Source organism: Ursus americanus, chromosome 8, assembly GCF_024610735.1.
Source record: "Ursus americanus isolate L20-20 chromosome 8, mUrsAme1.1.p, whole genome shotgun sequence".
Classification (NCBI taxonomy): domain Eukaryota; kingdom Metazoa; phylum Chordata; class Mammalia; order Carnivora; family Ursidae; genus Ursus; species Ursus americanus.
Genome location: NC_142134.1, coordinates 66,610,683 through 66,622,843, shown reverse-complemented (window position 1 = coordinate 66,622,843; position 12,161 = coordinate 66,610,683). Strand labels below are relative to the sequence as shown.

At 46.4% G+C, this 12,161-nt stretch overlaps 1 pseudogene; it reads left to right on the top strand.

Moving 5' to 3' along the window:
* Positions 1-2,347: 2,347 nt before the first annotated feature.
* LOC123775843 (mitochondrial coenzyme A transporter SLC25A42-like) lies at positions 2,348-10,541 on the top strand (annotated as a pseudogene).
* Positions 10,542-12,161: the final 1,620 nt, after the last annotated feature.

Genomic DNA, 12,161 nt, shown 5'->3' with positions numbered 1-12,161 from the left:
TTTGTGAGGGCTGCACAGCATGCTGGCTCAGTACCGTGTTCATTGAGTGTAACTTACTGTTTTTGTTGTGGCTGCTTCCCTATATCTCATACTTATAGGAAAATGAAATGTTTAAACCACAAACAGAATCCCAGGTGGTTCAGCCGGCAGGTATAAAAAGCAATGCGACACAGAAATAAAACATTGTCAGTTTTTGATTAATGGGAGGGGAAGTTTTGATATAGCACGAGGGCTTGAGTTTTTTCTCCTTTCCTAAGCCGAGTGTTCTCTAAAATCTCCACCTACACAACCACCATCAAAAAGCACAGAGAAAAATCATTGTCTGGGTGCAATAAGGAACACATTGGGAAGAAATGCTGGTCTTCCTTCAGTGTAGCTAATATATAAGAAATTACAGGGACACAAGAATTCAGATGGAGAAATGGGGGTCACGAGGACTCCGTGGTGCATAACTGGAAACTGAAGCCACGGCAAGGCATATATTCTGCAGGATGTCACCAATCTGTCATGGGGTGTGTGGGGGGGAACACAGAAAATAAACAAAAGTATTACTTATTAGTAATTATTAATTAGTAATTATTAGGTCTTCTAGTAAGCAATCTCTGTGGCTCACACGTTGCCACAGGTTTGTATTTATTGGTCCTAAGTCCACGGTCATCGCATGAGGCAGACTTGTTACGCCACTTCTAGCAGAAGAGATGGCAATTCAGAAATGATAGAGAAACTTACTCAAAACAATATTTCAGTAAGAAACAGGTCAGAATCCAAACCCAGCGACACTGGATCTAAAACCTCACCCCGAACTAGGGAGTGATGCAGAAACAGGTGACATCAGAGGGCCAAGGCACGAAGTAGCATAGAACAACTCCCTTAGCCACATCTGCGACCAGGTGCTAGGGAGAAAGCCTTGCTCTAACCCAGAAAGTATACCGTACTGACACTCAGTCCCTCAACTTTGATGGAGTACGCACTGTCTTTCATGAATTTATTTAGTAACTATAGCTTCTAAGTATAGTTTCAGTTGTTCTCAACTAATCCTTGCTATCTTCAAAACGTACCAAGTAACCCCCGCCCCCGTGGGGTATTATTGAGGAAATGGACCTCAAATGACCTAACCCACCTGATCACGGCGGTCAGGGTTTTCATTCGCAGAGGGGAAAACCCGGTAAGCAGAACGGCCCAAGAAGGTATTACCTGAATGGACCATTGCTACCTGAGTGTGCCATGTGACACAACAGGTGGAAACGTTCTTCAGTCTCCCCCCAAAACCCTTAAATGTCTGCAGCATTTAGCAGGTGTGTGTACACGATTGCGCCAAAATAGTTTCGGTGGGATTGCATTTAGTAAATATATCGCTGGCCCATGTTCCAGGTGCTCTGTGATTGTAAGCTACTGGACATCATGAAGGTCAGCACTGATTGTGGTTCAATTGCCATACTTTCTGAAGCCCTTTTAGCTCTTACAGTTTATGATCATCAATAACCAATTCTGTGTCCAGTAACTTTGTAGGTACGCTGGGGTTGATGGTAAGCTTTTCTTAGGGGCACAATGCTGTTAGTCAATTTCAAAGATAAGAGAAAGGAGGAAGAAAAACTCAATTCTTCAACAACAAGAATGAAATTCAAGAGTTCACAGAAGGGAAGGAAGGAGCTGGAATTAGCCAGAAAGAAAGGATTTGTAAAGCAGTAAAGATGCATTTGTCTGTGCAGATGTGTAGGGATTGGTGATGTCACCAGGATATCAATGCTACTGTGTATGCAGCAACATTCTGGACACCTCATGCAATTTCCCATGGGCAAATTTCTTCCATTTTACAGACGATGACGTGGAAGTTGCAAGAGAATATATTACCTTGGCCAATGGTCATATAACAAATGAAAGGCACTCCAATATTCAAACTCAGATCTGAATATGTCAAGATTCTGGGCCACTCCATTCCCCGTCTCCAGAAGAGGGACCATTATTTCATGGCCGGGGTTATAACCTGAGTAAACCTGGAGGTCCTCCCTGTTCTCAGGTATGCCAGACTTTGCAATGTGTCCTTTGCTAGGAAAGTCTTCTTCCTACTTCTCCCTTGGTTAATGCCTAACTTGGCCTTCAAGTTTCTGTTAAAAATCAGCTCATCAAGAAGTGAAGCATGGAAAAAGGGGGGAGAGTCAGAAGATCCCCTGAACCTCCAAAGTGGAGGGATGCCCCAGTCTCACAGCTACCTGTACCTTCACACCTGTATTAGGATTAGGCTTAGCGACAAGTCCTGAGCTTTGATTCCCTGGTCTTAGAGACCTGCCTCTTCTCTCACCCCTCAGCTTTCCAGGTGAAGACGCAAAGTCCATGTGAAAAATGAGGCATGATAGAGAAGATGGCATCCCAGATCCGAGTTCTGCGACAGACCAGGGATTTCAACAGGAGGTCTGTGGGAAACGTTTGGTGCCGCGGTCTTGCTAAGTAGCTTCTTTAGAACCACCTGCCCATTTGGGGTGCAGAATGCTACTGTACCTCCAATAACCTACCTCTCTGGCATTCAGTTGAAGCTGCAGGAAGGAGCCTCCTTCTCCGCTTACCCTCGGCTAGCCTCCGTCCATCCTCCTCACAGGACTTTGCTGAAACAAGCAGTGAGCACACATACCCACATTCTGAACATGTTCATTGCCCCCCAAGTTACAGGCTTAGTTCGCATGTGGTTGCTTTGCAGAGGTGTCTCGGGTTGAAAGTCACACTGCCTCTTTGGCCACAGCGTACAAGTGTCACCCTCTTTCCAGCCTGTGCACCTGTGTCTTTGCCACTTACCACCTAACAGGGAAGCTCGTATCACGTTTTTAGGTTAAGTCCAGGAACATAGTTGAAAAGGTGAAATTTTAAATGAGAAGTATCTTGGGGGGGAAAGTATAGTGGAAATCAATTAAACCAAGTTTCTTACCTCCAATCTGTTATAAATTATTGAGAATCACTTCAATTTAAAGCACTTTGTGAGGGACACTGGGGTGGCTCAGTCAGTTAAGCGTCTGCCTTCAGCTCAGGTCATGATCCCAGGGTCCTGGGATGGAGCCCCACATCGGGCTCCCTGCTCAGTGGCGAGCCTACTTCTCTCTCTCCCTCTGGGCTCTCTCGTTCTCTCTCTGTCAAATAAATAAAATCTTTAAAAAAAAATGAAGTGCTTTGTGCAATATAGTCCTCGAGAATGATGAAAACTGCAATTCAGCACATTTTTTCATGATCTTTCAACATCATATCTTATTATTGAAAGTCTCCATACACTACCTATATTTTCCCCAAACGGCCTTAGATTGTGAACACCTAGCTCTTTCCCTGCTTAACAACTCACAGCAACCCCTGGCAGATGAGGCTGTGAAAAGTCTCCATTCCGGAATGCTGCCCTAACTCCCGGGGTTCACAGCTCCAATCCGAGCTCTTCTGCACTGCCCCCCAAGCCCTCCACTTAACCTGTATTTGAAGCCTTGAGTTTAAAGCCAAATTAGTTAAAACTCTTAACTTTCCACTGGCTCTCGGAAGTGGCCTCAGGTCTTAGTGAACGTGTGTGTGTGTCTGCTAGTCTAACGGAAAGTGACAATATTCTTGTATGTGTGTGTCTGTGTACTTGTTGACAAAAACGAATGAATCTCTTATCTCTTAGTTATAGTCTGGAGGACAAAGGGACAGACTTCAAGATTCCGCCTACTTCTTCTCCTTCCAGACAAGGCGGGTTGACTTTTCCTTTTCGTGGGTAGGTAAGGAGATAGATGGGTAATTGACAGATGGAACTGATAGATATATGGATGGATGAGAGAGAGAGAGAGAGAGAGAGAGAGAGAGGCATGTGCATGTGGCTGATCCAACAGACTCTAAATCTAGGTTTGGGTCATACTGAATGAAAACCTATTTTGGGGCTCCCGAGGCTCCTGAGAATGTTTCTTCTCTCACCTCTCACTCTCTTTGAGCTGTGCACTCTTGTCTGCTTTCTTTCTTTCACTTCAAAGCCGTGGGCCACAGTAGCAGCTCCTCTGGAAATCTTGGCCTGCTGTTTCGTGGACTCATTTTTCCTGTCTTCTGCTTTTGACCCCAGCTGCTTCCCCCACCCCGTGCGTCTGACTCACTGGCCGTAACAGCAAAGGCCCAGGGCATTCTGTGAAGTTTTCTTTCAGAAGTCCATGCCGGGCTCCTGAGATCACGGAGGGGGTGTCTTCAGCTTTGGCGAGCCCTGGAGATAGCAAACCGCCAATGCCAGCTGACAAATGAGGGTTCTGTGCAAAGCCTGCCCTATTCAGCCCTTCCCGCCACCAACTGTGTTCCATCACCGCAAAAAACAAAAACAAAAAACCACCAGAGGTCCTGAAGCTCCCGAACCTCTGGATTCTAGAGTCAGCAAAGGGAAAATGTGGTGAACAACAAGCTAAGGACCCTGACCCCAGAGCCAAGGCTCAGGGGAAGGCAACAGTTCCAGAACTCCATTCCTTCCAGGACTTGATGCCACATCAATTAAAGATTTATTCCTATTGACAAGCACCTTAGTGAGAACTAAATTAGATTGGTTTCATCTTAACACATAGCCATTCCCATCATCATGGAAGCAAGAAATATTATCTAAGAAGGAGAGAGAGGAAAAAAAAAAAAAACGACTGAGGGATATAGGATACTTGAGGAAGAAAGCTGGAGAAGTCCTGGGTACGACTAATACGGTGCCTGATCAGGGGATGTGGGAAATATGAACCTAGACCATCTGAGTCTTGGTGCAAAGGCTCTAACCCTTGGAGAGGGTGACGAGAGGGGGGGGCTGTGGTGTCCTTTCACTACCCATAGTGTGTGGGAGGGGCAGTTCGAAATCAAATAAACCTCATTTCTCATTTCTCGTTATTTCACTTCAGGTTGTCCTTCACACACTCCACTCAGGCCCCTGTGGCCCTCCTGACATTCCTCCACCATCCCAGACATGTCACCTCTGTGTGCAACAGAGCGGACCTTCTTCATGTCATCCCACCTCAGAAAGTTCCCTAAGCCCCTTTCCTGACTGCCTTCTCTCTTTATGACTTACTGCCAGCTAGCAGGTTTTACACACTTTGCTGATGTAGGAACACACTTCCATCTGTTTTGTTCCCCCGCTGTAGCTCCCCTGTAGTTAGAGAAGGGCCTGGAGGGCCAGAGCAGACCCCCATTCAGTATTTTTGCCACTTTGCATGAATGAATGAACAAATGAGAGCCTGGATGCTCATGGAGCCCGTTTCAGGATCTGACTTGCTCTCTCCTTTCAGACACTGTGGTTTGACTTCCTCTTTTATGTTCATCAGAGCAAAAGTCCACAGCCTGACCATCTACTCGGGAGAATCTCAAATTATACAAGCCACACCAAGTGAAGGGAAGGTTGGATCTACAGTTTTTGTTTTTTGTTTTGACCTTAGTAGTCTCCAATGGAGGGCTTGAACTCATAACCCTGAGATCAAGACCTGGGCTGAAGAGTCAGCTGCTTAACCGACTGAGCCACCCAGGGGCCCCCTCCCCAATATTTCTTTAGCTTAAAGAAGAGCCTATTTTCCCGTGTGCTGCGTGTGTTAAGAAAACCTGTAACTGTAGCAGAAACGCTGCTAAGAAGAAATGTCAGGCTTTCCAACATTTGGCTATGAACTCAGTGCCCAGGAAAGTGGGTTAGACCACATATACCATTCTTTTCCCAGGAAAAGACATCCTCATTTCCAAACAATAAGGTCACGAAATACATTTTGAAGTGAAATTGGCTTATAATTTGGGACTTACCTAGAATACTAGAGATTTAAAATTTGTAACCCAAGGCCAACAAATCACAGATCATACTGGCAAAGACGTGTTCTGACAAGTATACTGGGCAATTGGTGAACAGTTTACACTGGTTGTACTGAAATCTGGGCAGAAGATAGGGCTAAGAGCTTGTGTTACCCAATGCGTAGTAAGAGCGTGAGCAATAGCACTGTATTTCAAGAATGACAAAGGCCAAAGGCTGTGGTTAATGTCTGATGTGGAAAAACCAACACACCGCAGTCATGGTTTTAGAAACCGCTCTTCATAAAGATTTCAGATTGTTGCCCCTTTCAGTTACGTAGGTGTAAGTAGGTATTTTTCTTCTATGCTTTCAGCGTCCTTTTTGGCCCTAAACACGATCTCCTGCAAATCTGTGTGCATTTCTGAAGGAACTCCATGCCAAGGGACTCTGGGGGTGCCCAATCCCTCTTTCCAGGTGTGTCAGTTACATTAAAGGACAAGTGTCTTCTCCACAGTCTCGGAGCCCTCGGCCATCATCAACTCATCAGATCTTGCCCTTGAAGCCCAGCCCTGGAGGCTGAGGCACCCACATTGGAAATGAGCAGGCGCAGAACAAGAATTAGTAGTTTGACTATGAGCTGACCTCCTTTCTCACTCCTGCTTCCTGAAAATACAGTTTTACTTGACATAAATCATATTGACCCATAAATCGGGTTCTCTCTCTTTATTATTTTCCACTCAATAATACCACTTTCAAGATGTACATAGTTGCTGTAGGCAGCACCCTGATTATTGCTTCTTAATGCTAAATAATAGGTCCTTGTGTGCACCTGTCTTATTTTACTTACTCTTTCTCCAGCAAAGGTTTCCTCCAGTTTCTCACTACCACCAGGAGTGATGCAAACAGGGATCCTTAGACATGCGGAAGAGGAGTCTACGAGCAAGAACAGGGTTGTGGGAGTGTTAGGGGATACACATATATAATGCCGTTCGTACTGCCAGATTTCTCTCCTCCATGTTTCTGCCAGTTTATACCTTCTCCAGCAGAAAATGAGAATTCCCATTCCATTCCCATCACAAGTGTTTGCTATTTTCCTAATTATCAATCTCAGAAGTATAAAGGATTATATCAGTCTTGTATTACCAATCTGAAGAGTATAAAGGATTATATCATTACTGTTTTAATTTACATTTCTCTGATTATTAGCAAGCATAAGAATCTCTGATACTTAAAAGCAATTAGGTTCCCCTGTTTGCGAATTGCCAATTCACGCCTGTTCATTATTTTCTACTTCGTGTTGTTTTAATTGCAGATCAACAGACATTTCTATTATGTCCGAGATAATAATCCCTCGGCGTTTAATGTCGCAAATACAGTTCCCGGTTCCAAATTTGTAAGTTGTTTTGTTACCTTCACTGTCCTTTACAGCCAAAAATCTTTAATTTTGTTGTAGCCATTATCCAATTGTCCAACCCACTCTTTTTTTGAGATCTTAAAAACATTTATTTTTTATTTATTTATTTATTTATTTATTTATTTATTTATTTATTTATTTTAGAGAAAGAGAGAGAGTGTGAGTGGCAAGGGGCCGAGGGAGAGGGAGAGAGAGAGAGAGAATCTTAAGCAGGCACCACGTCCAGCATAGAGGCCAATGTGTGGCTTGATCCCACAACCCTGAGGTCATGACCTGAGTTGAAATCAAGAGTTGGATGCTTAACTGAGCCACCCAGGTGTCCCCCAATTTTTTTTTTTACATTTATACATTTACTTCATGGAAACATGTCTGCAACATATTGTTAAAGGAAAAACAATGAGTTCTAAATTAGCTGGTATACTACGATCCTACTTATATACAATGATTCACAAGATTAGTAACAAGTATGTCCCCCTCATTGGTTTGAATACAAAGTAAAGCCGTATTTCTTTTACTGTTCAAATTATAATAACCCGGGTTCTATTTTGCTCAGTTTAATAGAAAATATCACTCCCTTCCTTGGCTCCCCTGTCCCAAGGTTCCTCAATGTCAGTTTTCTTTTCGTAGAAACAACTCTTGATTTTGTTGATTTTTTTTCCTACTGTTTTCCTATTCTCTATTTCATTTATATCTGCTTTAATGTTTATTATTTTCTTCGTTCTGCTAACTTTACTCAACCCCCATTTGTCTTTTAGGACATGTACATTAGTGTTCTGTCTAAAAAGTCACACTTTTAAAGTTTAGCTTTCTAATTGGTGTAGATTTAAATTTTTCTCACAAAAAAAGTAAATTTCTTCAACAATATCAACTAAAGAATCCTTCCTTTCCCCATGATTTGTGGTGTAATTTGTATCATTTAATAGGGAGTAGATTCTGAGTTCCTCTTTATAGTTCATTGTCTCTTTTGAAATCATGTATTCTAGTACCCATTAATTAAAACAAATACTTATTGAGCACCTGCTATAACCGAGACATTATTTTACGTGCTGGGAAAACAGACTAAAGTTCCTGACTACCAAAGAGCTCATCTGAGGGTAGGTAGGTCATGTAGAGCCTTCAAGGTCACCGGAAGAACTTCAGCATTTACTAAAACAACAGCTGGCGCCTATATTGCACTACTGTGCACCAGGCACTGTTCCAAGGGCATTACACATATTAATTTACCTAATCCTCTCAACAACCCTGTGATACACTTACTACTATGATTCCCCACCTTACCGATAAAGAAACCACAGCACAAATAGCTTAAGTAACTTGCCTATGGTCATACAACTAGAGAGTGACAAATCCAATCAGTCTGATTCTGGAGCCTGGGCTCTAACACGCGGCCTTGTACTGTCTCTGACTGCGATGGGAACCCACTGTGCGAATACCATGAATGATCCAGATATTAGGCTTACTTAGGATACTGTGTTGAAAGTAGGCTGCAGGTGGGCAAGAGTAGAAAAAGAAGTCCCATCAGGGACAATTTCAGGAGGCTCAGCAAGAGATGATGGTGATCAGGACTAATTAGCAGCAATGGAGGAGATAAGAGGAGTCACATTCTTGACTTGTAGACAACTGGGCAGTGGAGTATTGAAGAGAGAGAAGAGTCAGTGATGATTTCAAGGTTTTTGTTTTGAAGGACTTGAAGGATGGAGTTGTCATCTACTAAATGGGGAAGACTGCCTGAAGAACAAATTAAGGGAAGAAAACTCCCTTAACCATTTAGATGCCATTATATAAAGGGATCAAAAAGGTCCCATTTAGATGTCATCGGACACAGAGATTTGAATAGGCAGTTGTATATGTGAATCTGGACTTTAGAGGCAAGATCCAAGACATATAAATGAGTAACATTACCATACCGACTTAAAAGACCAGAAGAAATCACCAAGGAAGAGAGAGTAGGAGAAAAAGGTCCAAAGACTGATGTTGGCATATTACAACATTAAGAAGGCACGAAGATGCAGAGGAAATGAAAAAAGGTTAAGATGAGCAGCCAGTGAAGGTGGTATAAATCTAAGGGGCTACAATTTTAGAGAAGCCAAGTGAATCGAGTGTTTGGAAGAGAAAGTATCTACCTTATCAGATACCCATGATAGGTGATTCAGTACCTCTGTTTGTTTTTGTAAACTCATGTCTCAGCAACCCAGCTACAAGATCTTATTAGTTATAATAATTTGTTTATTTCTTGTTGGCTTATGAAAAAACTCATAAATCCACAAAGAAGGGCAGTTTTGTGTCTTGTCTCCTTTTCCTATTAATATGGTTCTGTGGTAGTCCTTAGAAATGTCCACCAACATTTCCATAGCTTCCTCTTTCGGGGTCCATATTAGGATTTCACTTCCTGCCTCTCCTGTCCGCGGGTGGGGCCATGCGGCTTTTTCTGGCCACTTGAGTTTTGAGCCAAGTGCCACGTACCACTTTGGAACCACAGCATTTAACTGTGGATGCCAGGCCTGCCCAAGCTGTCATTTTCCCTTAGACCTAATGACTGGCAGTGTTCGAGATGATGGCTCTTCCCTCAGCCTGCCTCTCTGAGCGCTAATGAGCCCAACCTCTCTGCCAAGCCAGAAGGAACATTGAGTAAGAGCAAGCAAGAAAGTCTTGTTGGGGGCGGGTTAGTGGTGGCTGCAGGCGGCGGCAAAGGCCACGCATCCCAGGCGGACCGCGTCCCCTGCCTGCCGCCCAGAGCTCGCCAGGCCTGCGTCACAGTGTGAGGGAGGGCGCGACGCATTGGCCGCGAGGATGCCCATGCCGTCCTGCCCTCACCCTTCCCGTCCCAGAGCGACCACAGGCAAGCTCTCAGCCCCCTCCCGTCTGGAGATGAGGTCTAAGGGAAATCGCCGCCCGTGCTCTTGCCAAATCGGCGGTAGGCCCCCCGGACCGACCCCAAATCCGCCTTCTAGTGTCTTCAAAGAGATCTGCCAAGAAGGCCTTCGGGCTCCCCTACTTCACCTACCGCCACGAGGGCTTCCTCAGCCTGGGGCGCGGGGGCTCGGGGTGCCCTACACCGCCCCCCAGCGGAGCGCGCACGGGGAGCCCGCCTCCTCGCCGGCGCCCCGGCTGCAGACACTGCGGCTTCACGGATCTACCCGCCGCCGACCGTCAGAGCCGGGATGGCCGTGACCCCAAAGGAAATGTACAGCAGCACCTTTCCCGTCTTCAGCCGCATCTCCCGAGAAGGGGGCCGGAAGACCCTCTACCACGGATTCCCGCCCACCCACCGTGCTGGGGGTCAGCGCCGACGCCGGGCTGAGCTTCCTCCCGCTGGAGACGCTCAAGAGCCTGCCCCCAGCCCGGCCCTCTGCGCGCAGGGTCGGCGCGATCTGCGCGGGTCTCAGCCGGCGCTCGGCCTAGTACCGGCCCGGGGTGGTGCGGCGGCCCCGCAGACAGCCGGGGTCACCCGCCTCCGTCGCCTGCCAGCGAGCGGGAGGAGGGCGCCGCGCACCGCTCAGGAACTGCTTCAAGGGCCAGATCGCCGTGGCCATCAGCTTCACCATCTTCATCCTCACGCGGGGCCCTCTGCCGCACCTGCAGAGCCAGGGGCCCCGCGGGCCAGCCGCTATTGAGACAGAGAGCCGAGCTTCGACGCGCGGGGAACTACTGACCCCTTTTGTTTCTGAGCCGGTGGAGTGAGGGTGGGCTTGGCTCCACTCTGGGAGTCACGTCGCAGCACCTTGTAGAACAAGCTGGGGGGCCTGTACTTGGTCCCAGAGGTCCAAAAGTAAAGTCAGCAGCCCTTGAAATGCAATGGAGCTGGTGGGCCGGGCGTGGGCGCACTATCTCTCACACGCATAAATAAATAAAATCTTTTAAAAAAGGGGGGGTCTGAGGACATGTTTGCCCCCCCCCCCACATTCCCAGTCATGGCTTTCATTTGTCCCCTTTGTTCTGTCCCGTCTCTGTTCTTGCCTTGGCCCTACAGTTGTGAAGACCCCTCTCTGTCCCTCCTTGCATGTGTCCGCCGGCCGGCTCCAGCCTCCTCCCCAGGGTCCCAGGCAGCCTGTGATGGCTGTCCTGTTGGGTGGACTTCCCACATCCTCTCCCGGCCTTGCCCAGAGCCCAGGCTGGGCAGGAGAGGCAGGGACCACTAACAGGGAGATGGGGTGGGGACCCAAGCGCCTCCAGGTGAGAGAAAGTAGCAGGGGCTGGGGGTCCACTCCAGGCAGGTGAGACCAAATGAATGGTGGGGTCGCACTCCACACTGAGCTGCAGGCTGGGCATCAGAGGGGAGGGCCCCCGGGTCCTGCTGGCCCTGTTTGCCTCCCCAAGGTGGCTCTCAGCAGACTGGACTGGGCAGCACCCCCCACCCCCAGCCCTACACACTGCTGGAATGGGGTGGTGCCCTCCCACGGGTGTCGTCCTGATCTGGAGTTACCTCTTGATGTCATGAAGACACTTTTGTTTATATATTTTAAAGATCTGTGCCTAAAGTATACTTAATTTAAAAATGACAAAAAAAAAAAAAGAACCTCTTGCGGTTTTTTAAGATTTTATTTGTCAGAGAAAGAGACAGGGAGAGCGAGCACCGAACAGAGGGGAGGAGCAGAGGGAGAGGGAGAAGCAGGCTCCCCACTGAGCAAGAAGCCTGATGCTTCAAGGACTTGATCCCAGGACCTCCCACCACCTGCCCTCCAGTCATGACCTGCGCTGAAGGCAGAGGCTTAACTGACTGAGCCACCCAGGCGTCCTCTCTTGTGGTTTTTAAGCAATTAAAACGTTTAGGTTTTATGAAGTGTAGCATAATCTCAACCAGCCTGATTTGATATGTCCCATTTTTTTTTATCTTGTTGCTTTGGTCGGGACCTCTAATACCATGATGAAGAGTAATGGTGGGAGTGGTGACCCTCATTAAATGGCATTACATAATGTTTGTAGTGGATTTTAATCAAGTTAAGTAATTTTCCTTTTATTTCTAGTTGTCCAGATGTTTTTTTTCAATCACAAATAGGAACTAGATACTATCAAATGCACTTT